The following is a 14,825-nucleotide window of genomic DNA, read 5'->3' as shown; positions in this document are numbered from 1 at the left end:
TGAGGTCAAAAGCACATCTATCTACACTTTGGTGTTGACATTTTCTCCAATTGCTGGAGATGCTCTTAGGATCTATTTAGATCACTAAGACTGTTGTTTGTCTAGTAGTTGCTAGACCTAATTGTTGTTGGGTGGTCAAAATTTAGCCAACTAAAATTTGACCCTGTGCGATACATGGACCAAGAGAGCTATTATAAACCACTTTAGCTTTCTCTTGCCAGCTAGTGAAAAAATATTAGTTGAGGTGTGAACTAATTAAAGAATTAGTCCATGCATTAGTCTATCTATATTTGATTGGGCAAAAATTAAACTTTAAATATATCATGAAACTAAGAACCCTTAAGAACGGTGTACTCCCTCCGTACTGTAATATAGTGCATTCTAAATATTTTAAGACAACTTTAGAAAACACTCAAATGACGTATATACCCATAGACTATTCCAATTAAGGAGTTTTTCTCCTGAATCATGGTTTCCTATATAGAGTCACTATATAGAGTATACTATATTTTAATATAAATTTTAAAAGTCACGATGTATATTTCTAGACCAAGGGAGTAGTAGCGAAACGGAGCTGAGTACACAAACTATTTATGGCGTGCTGTTCATCGACGATGATGGGCACAATCCAGGGTGGCTCACTTACAGTACTGATTATATAGTAATGCTAAGGGCACTCCACTATAGTTGTTATATCCATTTTTTTGGACGAAATCTGTTGTTATCCAACCGACAGTCCATTCGATTCAACTTGCACTCACTCTCGATCCTTGTTTCGTGGGTTCGCTCATGTGCTCACTAAGTCACGATGCTCTGCGCACTACTTTTTTCAATTTTTTTACAAGAAGCCACAACGTTCTCAACTGGATTCCTGATTTATTGCTCGCTAAAAGATAAAAAGCGGGCAAAATGCAAACGACACTGCTAGCGTCCGAACGTTTGGACGGGCGCCCATGTCAGGACGCCCACTACTGCAGTTCGTTTTCGTGCCTCCATTTTGCGTGTCCATGAGGGGGCCGTGCTTCCTAGACATCGCCCGCCCGTACCTACGTTTCGCACGCCCACACAGGGCTCGCGCCGCTCGGGCATCGCCTGCGCGGGGACCGCTTGCACCCCCTTCCACTTTCCACGCGCATCCCACATGCAACACCCAATCTACTTTTGAAACATCCAGCTGCAACACTTGTAACATTCAATAGAAGACAAATGAAACACTTGAAATATGGGTTTGAAACACTTGCAAAAACACCTGAAAACACTTGAAAACCATTACAAACATACGCAACATCCAGATAAAACACTTGCAATATATGTGTGACACATGCAACATCCAGATAAGCACACCTGCAACATACGTGTGAAAAACAGATGAAACATTGGCAACAAAAGCTTGCAACATATGTGTATAACCATTTCAACATATGCAACATCTCGATCTACTTTTACAACATCCGTATGAAACACTTGCAACATCTCTAAAACATCTGAAACACTTGAAACATACGCATGCAACATACACTTTCAGCGCAACATTTTCTTGTTACTTGAGAGAATGGAGGCTCGTCAGCGTGTGGAGTTTACCCGAGGCAGCGGCCAGGCGGTGGCGGCTCCATGACGCGGCGGGGAGGCAGTGGTCGTACGACTAGGAGAGGGCAGCCGCGCGCCGTGCCTGGCAGGGCTAGCAGCCCAGTGCCGTGACTCTGAGAGCGGCTGCGCGTCGTGCCTGGTAGGGACGACGGCCGAGCGCTGCACCTCGGAGGCGGCAGGCCACGCCGCTCCGCGCCTGGGTGGTGGAGGACGCTACGGGTGCCTCGCGCCTAGCCCTCGCGGTGGTCATTGCCCCTAGAGCAGTTAGGAGCGATTGGATGAGAGGATTTTTCTTTTTGAGAAACTCCCGAGCGGATACGAGGTGGTAGTTGGGCTGGTATCGCGGCCCAGCAACGGAGCCTCCGGGCGGGCGGACGGGCGCCCGCTTCCCAACATTACCGAAATGCAAAGCAAAATATAGAAGAATTATTCAGAGACAAAGAGATATAGAAAATGATTTTATTATTAAATGACTCTCCAAATAAGAATTTAAAAAGTGCATTTAAAAAGAATTGTTCAAGATGCTCTTGCACCTTTTCATCCTTTTTTATTCCCATGTCTTAATCTAAAGTAAATGGCTTTATTATTAGTATTTATTGTAACCAGCGGCATCAGCGTTTATGTGGGCCCAACCTGTCCAATGACTCGTAGCCTTCTGTACAATTCCCTTCTATATCTCGAATTTCATATTAGTATGGTCCGTAGATGTTTCTAATCATCACCAAATGTCAATTTCTCATTAGCACTGGTCTTACTCAGTTACGTAGTTGACATTATCAGCTCTTAACGTTTAAACCTTATCCATGATTATCTTTTAAACTCTCCTATTAAACTATATATGTTTATTTAGTATTAAACAAAATTTATACGGCAATTTTCAATCGCCTTTTTCAAGATAAGACTTAATCACTTAGCCAACGTAAAGAAGAGATTTTGTTAACAAGGCATGTGTTGGTAATAGACAAATAGATACAATAAGAGCATTCTAGGTTATTTTTGCATAATGGCAATGTTGTGTAATATATCATCTGTAGAGGGGATACTTATTTTATTTTCTCTGGTTAACATTGTAATTTATAAATCATGAGACTTAACATGCATGAAGGTTTTTTTTACCAAAATACTAAGGTAACAGAAGATGTATCCAAGTGTGCACCTACTATATATTTCATAATAACAGAGACTTTAATTTATAGGGAAAGATGGACCCATGTTGTTGATAAGTTTAGGGCTTGAGGCTGGTTCTAACCAATTGATATGCTAGCTTCTCCGAGAACGCAGCTGGTGCTCACGCGCTAAGATGCATGGTGGTTTGTTAGGTTGACAGCGATAGAAGTGCTAGCAGCCTTCATGATGGTTCTTACGGAGTACAGTGTTTCTAATCTAACAAACTTCTATATAAGAAACAATCATATAGCAACAATATTAGTTAGGTTTCCTACTATGAAAATTGCCACAAGTTAATAACTTTCCAACTCAGCATAGTAACTTGTATTTTTGGCAAATATAATAGTAATTATTATTGAGTTTGTCAACTCCGATCCACACACGGTTGAAAATCTTTTCTCCCACATCTAATTTTTTGAGTAAAAGCTAAACTTCACTCCAGTGATTCATGGCTTCCTCACCTCTCACTCAGATTTTTTTCCCAATCCAAGGATGCCACATTGTTTTCTTCCCCAATTCCACCAAGGTCAGGGTTAGGGTCTAGGGGTTCAGGAGCTTAGAAGGGTTGCCGAGGGGAGAAGGTCGGCCCAGCACCGGTGACAGGTGTGGGGCGAGGCGACAGTGACACCGCCATCCGAGTAGTGGAAGAAGGAGGGGTGGGGGCACGACGGTGATAGCCTAGCGTCCTCCACCGGATAGCATGGCGCTGCGGTCGTAAGCAGTGGTGGAGGCGGTCAAGCGCCGCTGAAACTTGACAGGAGGCGGTGCTAGCGGGGTAGCTCAACTGAGATAAAGAAGATGGCAAGGAAGAGGCACATTTGATGGACTTTAGAGCTGTACCGTGGTGGACGACAGAGCGACGGGGGCGACCGATGTGTCGGGGAGTCGGGGACTCATGGTCACACACTTGCATCCGTGTGGGTACAAGTCTCACCTTGCTCTCTATATATACCCAAATATTCTCTATAGGCCCACGTAGGGCCTCGTTGGCTTATTTCCATTAGATTAGTCTGTATCTAGATTTACATAGTGCAGTTTTTCCGTATTTTATTGTGCACATTGGCTCTTACGTAGCTTTGCACAGTGCTCAAAGTATGTCTAATATACCATTTACTAGTATGCCAAATTTGATCATATTATGTAATGCAGATTTGCACAGAGTAATGATGAACACACAATAAATATTCTAACATCCCATGCCTCTACATGGAGTTAACTACATGAAACACAACGTAAAGCTACCATAGTTTCTATGGACATTAATTGTACTGCCACCTAAAAGTTTTGCTGATGTGGTAAGGTAGTTATTGAAGAGAGAGAGCAAAAATCATAGAAACCGGGTCTAAGTTAAAAACCATGTCTACACGAGAATCGAGACATGAAGGGACATGATTGGTAGAGAATGGAGAGAGAATATATGTGATTGGATAAAAAATTATTCTGTAGAAACTATTTATTAGGACCATAGTTTCTATATGTAATGTTTATGTAAATTAATAGATGAATAGTTTCTAGCATTGGAACTGCCCTAAGCAATGCAACCAGACAGTAGTTTTGTGCTACATAAGATTGAATGCTAAGACCAATGCAAACAACCAATCACAAATATGTGTGTGTGTGTTGTGTATTGAGCTGCCATATCCACAAAAGTTCATTTTTATTACTTGATGTTTTCACACATCAAAAACCTTATTCAAGCAATTCGGAGATCAAAGTCTGAGGAAAATTCAGAGAGAAAAAATATATGACCAATCTAAGAAAAACTAGATGGATCTTCATAAATATAAAAATCAGTACATAAATTCGAGTACGAAGAGAATTTTAAACTGGACGCATGGTTAGGTGCCCAGGCCACACCTCTAGAATCTTAGATGATGTAACGAACATGCAGAGATCATAATACACTCCACCCCAACCCTCCGGGTTGTTATTCCTCTTCACTTTCAGGTGAGGCCCTCTTCGGGTGATGTCCAGACTGACTGATGGCATGCAAGTTCTTGGGTACCGGCCAGTTGGTAATCATTAGGGCCGTGTTTAGTTGCACGGAATCGGTGCGCCGAGAATACTGTAGCGTTTTGTTTTTATTTGGTAATAATTGTCCCATCGTTGACTAATTAGGCTCAAAACGTTCGTCTCGTAAAGTACAGCCAAACTGTGTAATTAGTTTTTGATTTCGTCAACATTTAATACTCCATGCATGTACCGCAAATTTGATGTGACGGGAAATCTTCTTTTTTATAGCGTCAAAGTTGGGAATTTGGTGGAACTAAACATGGCCTAGGTCTAATCTATTTGCATTGGACAGCTCATGCACACGACGCAAGGAGAGGTGCATGGGTGTCCATTTGAGCTTTGCATTGCAGGGTTTGGCTGGAAGGAATCCATCGGACGCATGTTCCACTAAAAGAACATGCCCGCCATGCTTTCCTTCGTTTTAGCCCAATCTGTATCATGGTTCCTAATTGAGCCGAACACAAGAAACAAGGCCCTCGTCACATCCACCTCACCGGCCGCCGTTGCATCCGCCGACGGCCGACGGCCATCTCTGCATGCGCGGCACGTGTGCGGTGTGCCCACTCCCATCTTGGCTTGCCGCGCCTCTCCCTTCCGTGTGCGTGTGCCGTTTGTGCACGTTGTTGCTGTACTGTACGTGCTGCTGCCCCTGGTGTGCCACTTTCGGCCGATCCCACCTGCTACGTGACGCACGCACATCGAGTGGACCGTGCGACGACACCTGTCCCTACGCCGCGCCGCCCGAACGCCCGGCGCACCTAGTCGCGACTCGCGTGCCTCTGTGGTCTCGGTTCCTGTATCCCTGTTCCTTTATTTGCTGCAAGGTGTCACCTGGGCCACACACACCAGACCAGACGGGGCAGTGGGGCCAATTCTAGTTCACGGTGTCCGGGGTCAACAAGCCCCTTCGTCGTCCCACATGTTGACCCCTCCCATCAGCCAAACAGCATTAGTCGTAGAAACCATTGTCCGAATATTTTTCTCTCACACCAAATCAGCCAACAATAATAATCCACGATCGTATACGATCGTTTCAGCCCCAGCCGAACAGGCTGACAGCCATACAGGCGCCATATCCTTGAGTTCTTGACAATGGATCTTCACGTAGTAGGATGCAATCGAGTAGTTTGTATAAGATGCAAACATCTCAAATAGGCCAATCTGCATTCTAGCAAAGCAAACATAATTATGCCTCTGTTGACCCCAAAAAAAAAAAGGATTTGCAAAGTCTGTGCACTATTCGACTTTGCGTGCGCCATGCGGCCATAAGATTGGAATGCCATGAGATTTGCGTCGCCAATTCATGGACAGAGCACAGATGGGCTATGTGCTAGCCCATTAATGGGTTTTTTTTTATAATTCGACGGGAGGGGAGAGAATCCCCCGCCTGATTGATATATTACTTGATTTGGCTCTCAAATAACCAGAGGTTTACAACATTCTGCATTTGCATTTGCAGTTTGCTAATTATTATTACATAGCGTCAGCCCAAACGGTGCACCAGATTGATCCAATAGCTGCGTCTTCTCGCGGCAGCCGAGCAGACCATAGTTGTGCTTCGGACTTGCAGGCAGCCAGGGCGCCCACCAGAGTAGTTCTTTCGCTTCTGAAGACCACATTGTTGCGCCTCTTCCAGATATGCCAGCAGCACAATAACAGGAAGGTGCCGAAATGCTTGTTTGGCATATGATTCGGCGACTGAATTTCTTTGATAGCCTGAACCTGCCACTGTTGGCTTGTTGGAATCTGCAGTGCGTTCCAGAATTGTGCAGCATGAGGATAGCCAAACAGTATATGTGCCGGGGTCTCGTCCGACGCGTTGCACACATCACAAATCGAGTTCTCCACTATACCTTTCCTCTGCAAGTTTGGTTTGCATTGTATCCGACCCTGGGACAATAACCAGGCGAAAAATTTGACACGCGGTGGTGACTTGTTGCTCCATACAAATTTTGCCCAGGCATTAGGGCTGGAGTTCGCCGTTTTGAGGGCTCTGTAAATTAGCGAACTATCCAAGTCTCCATTCTTTTTGAGAAACATACTCCTCCGCTGGTCATTTCCTGGGTTTAGTGTGTGCTGTCCCATAATCTCAGTTACCTGAAGGAGTTGTGCATGGGCCACTGCTGATCGACGCCCTACCAACGATCTCTCCAGGATCTGATCATACACTTGCCTCACTGTCAGTTCATTTCTGGTGCAGTGGACGTAAAGCTCCGGAAATCTTTCAGCTAGGGAGTCATCACCATCCCACACATCATGCCAGAAGGAAGTTGATTTCCCACACATCATACTTTAGCCGAGTGATTTGTCACCTGAACTCCTTCCACAGCAATGCTCCCGATGTTGTTTCTGTTAGATTGATCTCTAATCCTAACTGGACCTAACGGCACAGTTAGGCCTTTGATTCGCGCCCTGATCGGGGGCGCCCAGCCCACCATGGCTGGAGGGCCTCTGTCATACTGCGCTATATAAAGAGGTGGGGGCCGGCGGCTCTTATTACGAGGTTGACCTGAGCCGATCTCCCCACTGACAAACCCTAATCCGATCTAGAGGGCGCGCAGCCAGTGACGGAAGCCACCAGCTGCGCCGCCACTAGACTCCACTGCCTTCACCGTCGGTCGCCACCGCGTATCACCGACAACCTCTTCCCCGATCGTCGCTGCCCATGCGCAGACTTCACCAACGAACCCGATGACGGCCTCTGGATCATCCCCATCCGCGGTGTCAGGTTCGTCAGCCCTCATTTATCCTCTCTGTGTCTCTCTCTCAGTCTAGAACGTGTTCTAGGATTCATGATTCTATTCAATACCGAGTACCCGGCTAGATCTATGATCCTAGTGGTCCTACAACGCTAACAATGGTACCAGAGCCATCGGTTTCTAGGGTTTTTAGATCTGGAATGGGTAAACCGATTAGAAAAGGAAGTAGAAGGTTAGATCCAGTGCGGGTCTAACAAGAACAGAGGGTTCAGTTGAACCCTAACCCTAACTGGGTTAAGGAAAGGAGGAGAAGAAGAGGGTTTTGGCCTTAAGAACGTAAGAGCCGAACCCTAAACCCGTGAAGACATCACGGGGAAGATAAACAGTGAAACCCTAAAAAGAAAAGAAACCCTAACCCTAACTATCCCCAATCGGTTGAATCCGAGAACAGAAAAGAGAAGCAAATAAGAGGGGGATGTTAGGGAAGGGGAGGCCTACCTCGCCGCTGAGCAGCGCTACTGCCTCGCCGACGCGCGGGGAAAAGAAGGCCGAGCCGGGGGTGCTGCTCGCCGGGCTCTGGCCAAAGGGGCGCCGTAGCCAGGCTGCTCGACGGCGGCGCGCTCACCCGCTAGGTAGCGCGCACGCCAGCGAGGGGGGCGGCGACAGCGCCATCGCTCCACCGTTTCGCCCGCTCGACTCGCTCGGTTGCTGCTGTTGCTGCGCTGAGGAGAGAAATGAGAGCGGCGAAGAGAGAGAGAGAGAGAGAGAGAGAGAGCAAAGAACCGAATGGTCTAGGGTTTCAGGGTCAGCCACGGCCAGGGGGTTTTGATCCTGCGCCATCGACGCTCGGCCGTCGGATCGGAACGGACGATGCCGGTTGATTGGGCTACCTTTCGGCCCAAGCGGGCGAGGGCGCGAGGCTGAATTCCTGGCCCAGGCCTAGGTTGCGGCCTGGGCGCGGGGGAGAGCGTGGGAAGCGCTCTGGTGGTCGTGGGCCGTGGGCCGCTTCTACTGCTATAGGCCAAAATGGCCAAACACAGTGAAATATAATATTTTTTCGTTTTATTTTTTTTAGAAACTTTTTGATACATATTTGATGAATTTCAATTGAATTTTGATGTCCAACTCTGTACAATTTTGGTTCCAACGACAATTTTGTTTAGAGAAAAGTAAGTTCTATAAAGTTTCTGGAAAAATAATAATGAGAATATTTACGCTTTCCGCTGCGTATTTAAAGATGTTATTTTTTATTAAATTTGAACCAACGGGAGAATTTAATTTTGAAAATGAATATGTTTTAATTGATTATAATATTGTTATTATTCTGACCAACGTTGATTAATGGCAATATTATGATGTTTTGTCATGTATTAATTCTATTTCTGCCCAATGATAATATAGAATTAATGTAGAGGACAATTATATGTTTTAATTTTGACCAACGTTGGAACTAAGGCATGCAATTGTTATTGTTATTATTTATGTTCTCACTCTATATGAATTGTGTTTTCTGGCGGATACAACTTGATGGGTTGTATCAAAGAGATCCCCACTCTCAAAGGTGATAACTACACGGAGTGGAAGAAAAAGATTGACCTGGCCTTCATCTTGGCTGAGGTGGACTGGGTAGTCACCACACCATGTCCCACAGAGCCTGTGGCACCGGTGAGGGAGACAAACGAGGCTGATGCCGCTTGGACAACAAAAGAGAGGGATTTTGCATCCCAAAGGATGTCCTATGACCTTGAGCATAGGAAGTGGGTCACTGCCAACAAGAAATGTTTGACTATGATAAAGAACACGATTGAGCCTGCAATTGTGGGCTCAATTCTAGAGTGTGACACCATCACCAAGTACCTCGAAAGAATAAAGAGTCAGTTTACTGACTCTTCAAAGACATATGCTACCTAGGTGATAAAGCATCTAGTGACAGAGAGGTACTCTGGTAATGGTGGCATAAGAGAGCACATACTAAGGATGAGCAATTTAGCATCCAAGCTAAAACCAATGGATTTGGCTCTCAAGGATGAGTTCCTTATCCATCTGATTTTTGCTTCCTTGCTAAAAGAGTTTGACACTTTTGTTGTCAACTACAACATACAGCCCGAGAAGTGAGACATGGAGAGGCTCATGGCTATGTGTGTACAAGAGGAGAGAATGAAAGCTGCCAATGGTGGCACTACCAATTATCTGAAAGACAATAAGAAAAAGAATACTAATGCTAACTTCTCCTCAAAGTCAAAGGAAAAGGGACACATGCTATATTAGCCTCAGCAGAACAAGTTCACAGTAGAGAAAGACCAGTGTCTCTATCGTAAGAAGACGGAACATTATAAGAAAGATTGTCCCGATTACTTAAAAATGATCATGGCAAAGAAATGTGAGAACATTATTACGTTCATAAATGAATCCCTGTATGTACAGTATTTGAAATCTACTTGGTGGATGGACTCAGGTGCAACTGTTCATGTTGCTAATTCTTTACAGGGATTCCGTTCGACGAGGACTACGCAAAGAAGCGAAAGACACGTTAAAGTTGCAAATGGAGTCCGAGCAGAAGTTAAAGCCGTTGGCGATCTTTCTCTAGAGCTTGCTGATGGTTTCAAACTTATACTTAGAGATGTTCTTTATGTTCCCTCATTACAGAGGAACTTGATTAGTGTTTCATGTTTGGACAATGATGGATATGACTGCCATTTTAGAATGGCAAATGTAAAATAACATTTAATAATGCATGTGTTGGTCTTGCTATCTTACAAAATGAGCTTTATTTGTTATCACTTCGTGGTGATGTGAATGTTGTATGCGATGATGGGAACGTTGCGTGCGACAATGTGAATGTATCCTCGTCTACGGATGTAAACAGAAAATGAAAGAGAGCTCACGATGCGTTGTCGAAATTATGGCACTGTCGCTTAGACCATATTTCGAGGGGGAGAACAGAAAGACTAGTTAAGAATGATATTCTTTCTCCATTAGAGCTCTCAGATTTAGAACAATGCAGAGATTGCATAAAAGGAAAGTATGTAAAGAAAATTAAGAAAGATGCCAAACGAAGCGTATGAATTCTACAGATTATTCACACAGACATCTGTGATCCGTTTCCTATAAAGAGTGTGGGTGGTTATGATTCATTCATAACATTCACAGATGATTACTCCCGTTATGGCTATATTTATCCAATCAAAGAAAGAATAGAAGCATTAGATAAATTTAAGATATTTAAGGCAGAAGTTAAAAACCAACACAATTTAAAGATTAAGATAGTCAGGTCCGACCATGGGGGGAGTACTACGGTTGGCATACCCCATATGGCCAAGTTCCTAGACCTTTTGCAAGGTTCTTACAGGAGAATGGTATAGTTGTCCAGTATTCAACACCGAACGAACCTCAACAGAATGGAGTAGCTGAAAGACGCAATCGTACCCTGATGGATATAGTGCGCAGTATTATAAGTTACTCCACCTTACCTTTGAGTCTGTGGATGGAGGTGTTAAAACCGCCATTTATATTCTCAATAGAGTATCCAGTAAGTCGATGCCCAAAACACCGTATGAGTTATGGACAGGAAGAGTACCCTCACTAAAGCACTTGCGTGTGTGGGGAAGCCCTGCTGAGGCTAAAGTATTTAACCCAAACATTGGGAAGCTAGATCCCAAAACAGTAAGTTGCCATTTCATTGGCTACCCAGAAAAGTCAAAAGGTTTTCATTTCTACAGTCTAGACATACATACAAAGTTTATGGAAACGAGACATGCAGTCTTCCTAGAGGATGAAATGATGAGGGGGGCATGGTAGCTCGAGAAATTGACTTTGAAGAGAAGCGGGTGTATGCGCCCACTCCGATGATTCATGAGCCATTTTTCTCACTACCTGCTGTCGCTGCACCGACAGTACAGGATACTGTGGTGCCAGCACCTGTTGTTATTCCGTCTGTGGCAACAATGAATGATGATGAGGAACCTGTTCTTCAGGATCCTCCTATTGCCACAAATGAGGGAGAGCAACAACAGCCTCAAACAGAAGATGTGCCAAATATGGAGGCTCCTAGAAGGTCTCAAAGAGTTAGAAAATCAGCTATTCCTGCTGATTATGAAGTGTACAACACTGAGGAATTTCAAATGGAGGATGATCCCACCTTATTTGAAGAAGCCATGAGAAGTAATCATTCATCAAAGTGTCTTGAGGCCATGAAAGATGAAATGAAATCTATGAATGCCAATAAAGTTTGGGATTTGGAGATAATTCCTAAAGGAGCAAAAACAGTAGGTTATAAATGGGTCTACAAAACAAAACTTGACTCTCAAGGGAATATAGAGAGATATAAAGCACGACTTGTGGCAAAAGGCTTTACGCAAAGAGAAGGGGTTGATTACAATGAGACCTTTTCTCCAGTCTCATGTAAGGATTCCTTTAGAATTATAATGGCATTAGTGTCACATTACGATTTAGAATTACATCAGATGGATGTAAAGACGGCATTTCTCAACAGGGACTTGGAGGAAAATATTTACATGGCACAACCGAAAGGTTTTATCATGGAAGGAAAAGAACAAATATGATGCCGCCTAAAGAAATCCATTTATAGATTAAAACAAGCTTCAAGACAGTGGTACTTGAAGTTTGATCAGACAATAAAGAATTTTGGGTTTAAAGAGAATGTAGAGGACAATTATGTCTATACAAAGTTTAAGAATGGAAAGTTTATCTTCCTTGTCCTATATGTGAATGATATCTTACTTGCTAGTAGTGATGTCGGTCTACTACTGTAGACAAAGAAGTTTTTGTCCTCAAAATTTGATATGAAAGATCTTGGTGAAGCTTCATTCGTTCTAGGGATCGAGATTCACCGAGATAGAAGTAAAGGGGTATTAGGACTGTCACAAAAGGCATACGTAGAAAAGATCTTAAAGAAATTCAGTATGCACAAATGTAGTCCCTCACCTGCTCCTATAGTCAAGGGCGACAGATATGAGGATTTTCAATGCCCTAGGAACCAATATGAGATCGATCAAATGAAAGCGGTTCCATATGCTTCAGCTGTCGAAAGCTTACAATATGCTCAAGTATGCACGCATCCTGACTTAGCATTTATTATCAGGTTACTTGGCAGATTCCAGAGCAATGCTGTAACAGAACACTGGAAATTAGTAACGAAAGTCTTGCGTTATTTGCAAGGAACGAAAGGCCTCATGATGACGTATAGAAGATCTAATTCACTCCATATAGTGGGATATTCATATTCTGATTATGCGGGAGATGATAAAAAATCCACGTCTGGATATGTATTTACTCTCGTAGGGGAGCTATTTCATGGAAAAGCTCAAAGCAAAACAGCACTACATCGTCCACAATGTATGCCGAGTTTGTAGCGTGTTATGAGGCAACGGGGCAGATGAATTGGCTAAAGAAGTTCATACCCGATTTGAAGGTGGTTGACGACATCTATAGACCACTTAAGTTATACTGCGATAATAATCTGGCAGTACAATATGCTCATAACAATAAGTCAAGTGATGCTGCCAAACACATTGACATAAAGTATTATGTTGTGAAAGATAAAGTCCGGGATCAAATGATAAGTCTTGAGCATATAAGTACCGAAAAGATGTTCGCGGATCCGCTTACAAAAGGCTTACCACCCAACGTGTTCAGAGAACATGTAGCCGACATGGGTTTAAGGGAAAGCCTATAATTCCTGGACAAAAGAAGGCCTAAAGATAAGTATCTATTTCAGAACAGAGTGGTGTGTTGTAACTGTTAAATCTATCGATAATGGACCGTGACGATGAGACATGCTCTATGCGCTAATCTGTAATGGAGTGAACAAAGTAAATGATATGAAAGTAAAAGATGGAAAGAGATCAAGTGGGAGATTGTTAGATTGATCTCTAACCTTAACTGGACCCAACGGCCCAGTTGGGCATTTGATTCACGCTCTGATCGGGGGCGCCTAGCCCACCAGGCTAGAGGGCTCCTATCACACTGCGCTATATAAAGAGGTGGGGCCGGCGGCTCTTATCACGAGGTTGACCTGAGCCGAGCTCCCCACCGACAAACCCTAATTCGATCTAGAGGGCGTGTAGCCAGTGACGGGAAGCCACCAGCCGCGCCGCCACCAGACTCCACTGCCTTCACCGCCGGTCGCCACCGCGCATCACCGACAACCTCTTCCCCGATCGTCGCTGCCCGTGCGCAGACTTCACCAACGACCCCGATGGCGGCCTCTGGATCATCCCCATCCCCGATGTCAGATTCATCAGCCCTCATCTATCCTCTCTCAGTCTAGAACGTGTTCTAGGATTTATGATTCTATTTGATACCGAGTACCCGGCTAGGTCCTACAGCGCTAACAGTTTCTTCTCATTCTGGCAGTCGCATGAGCATGGAAGAAGGCTGTGTTGCTGTCCCCTTCACGAACGGCCTGGAATTTGGCGCGTTGTTTCCAGTATGCAGCTCGCTGGTTGAGTTCTAGTGCCAATCTGTCAGAGGCGCTGTGCCTGACCTGTATTTCATCCAAAGAGAGAGGGCGATCCTCTTCCAGTGTGGCCCATTAATGGTTGAACGAGAAGCCCCAGGTGAAGCCGAATAATCGTTCGCCGGTTGCCACCAGCCCAATACTCAACACATCTTCTTCCTCCTTTCTCCGACCGTTTGGAAGAGCTCCACCAAGCAGCCAAGCACAGCATCTTTTGCTCAAAAAAAAAAAAGAAAAAGAAAAACACAACATCGATTTCTCCATTTCGCTAATTTCTACATTTCACTACCTTAAGTGTTTTGCTTGAAATTGAGCTGCTAGATTTCTACAACCCTATACAACTCATGGATTTTTGCATCGTTTATGTCAGTCTGGAATTCTGAATAAGCATTGCAGCACTGAACATAGTATACCTATACCAACTACCAAGTTCTCTCACAAAAGTCATCAGCTTCTCTATAGTTCAGCCTCCAAAATGTTTCTTTCTTGGAACATCTCCTGATCTATATAACCCCAGAAACCTCCCAGTGTCAATTTCTTCGATTTTCTTCAAAAGCACTTCTCTTTGCCTCTTGCATCCCCCTCTAGTATTATTTCCTCACCCCTAAGGAATTTCCTCAAAGTATTCTTTCTTTGTAAACTGGCTACCCCAGTGACTCATTCAAGTAGAGTTAAACCTTTGTAAAAAAACTTAAACATCTCTATTGATTTCATTAAAAGCAAGATTAAACCTTTGTGTCAATAGAAAAACAGAGAAAATACAGAATGCAGACATAAGCAGTCATCATATATTGAACAAAGACAACGTTCTACCTAGAAAACCCAAAATGACTTATATTCTTGTAAGAGATGGAGTAGTGTTTATTTCTCCCTTATTTTGA

This window comes from Miscanthus floridulus, chromosome 19 (assembly GCF_019320115.1).
Source record: "Miscanthus floridulus cultivar M001 chromosome 19, ASM1932011v1, whole genome shotgun sequence".
NCBI classification, from domain to species: domain Eukaryota; kingdom Viridiplantae; phylum Streptophyta; class Magnoliopsida; order Poales; family Poaceae; genus Miscanthus; species Miscanthus floridulus.
This window is presented reverse-complemented; position numbering follows the sequence as displayed.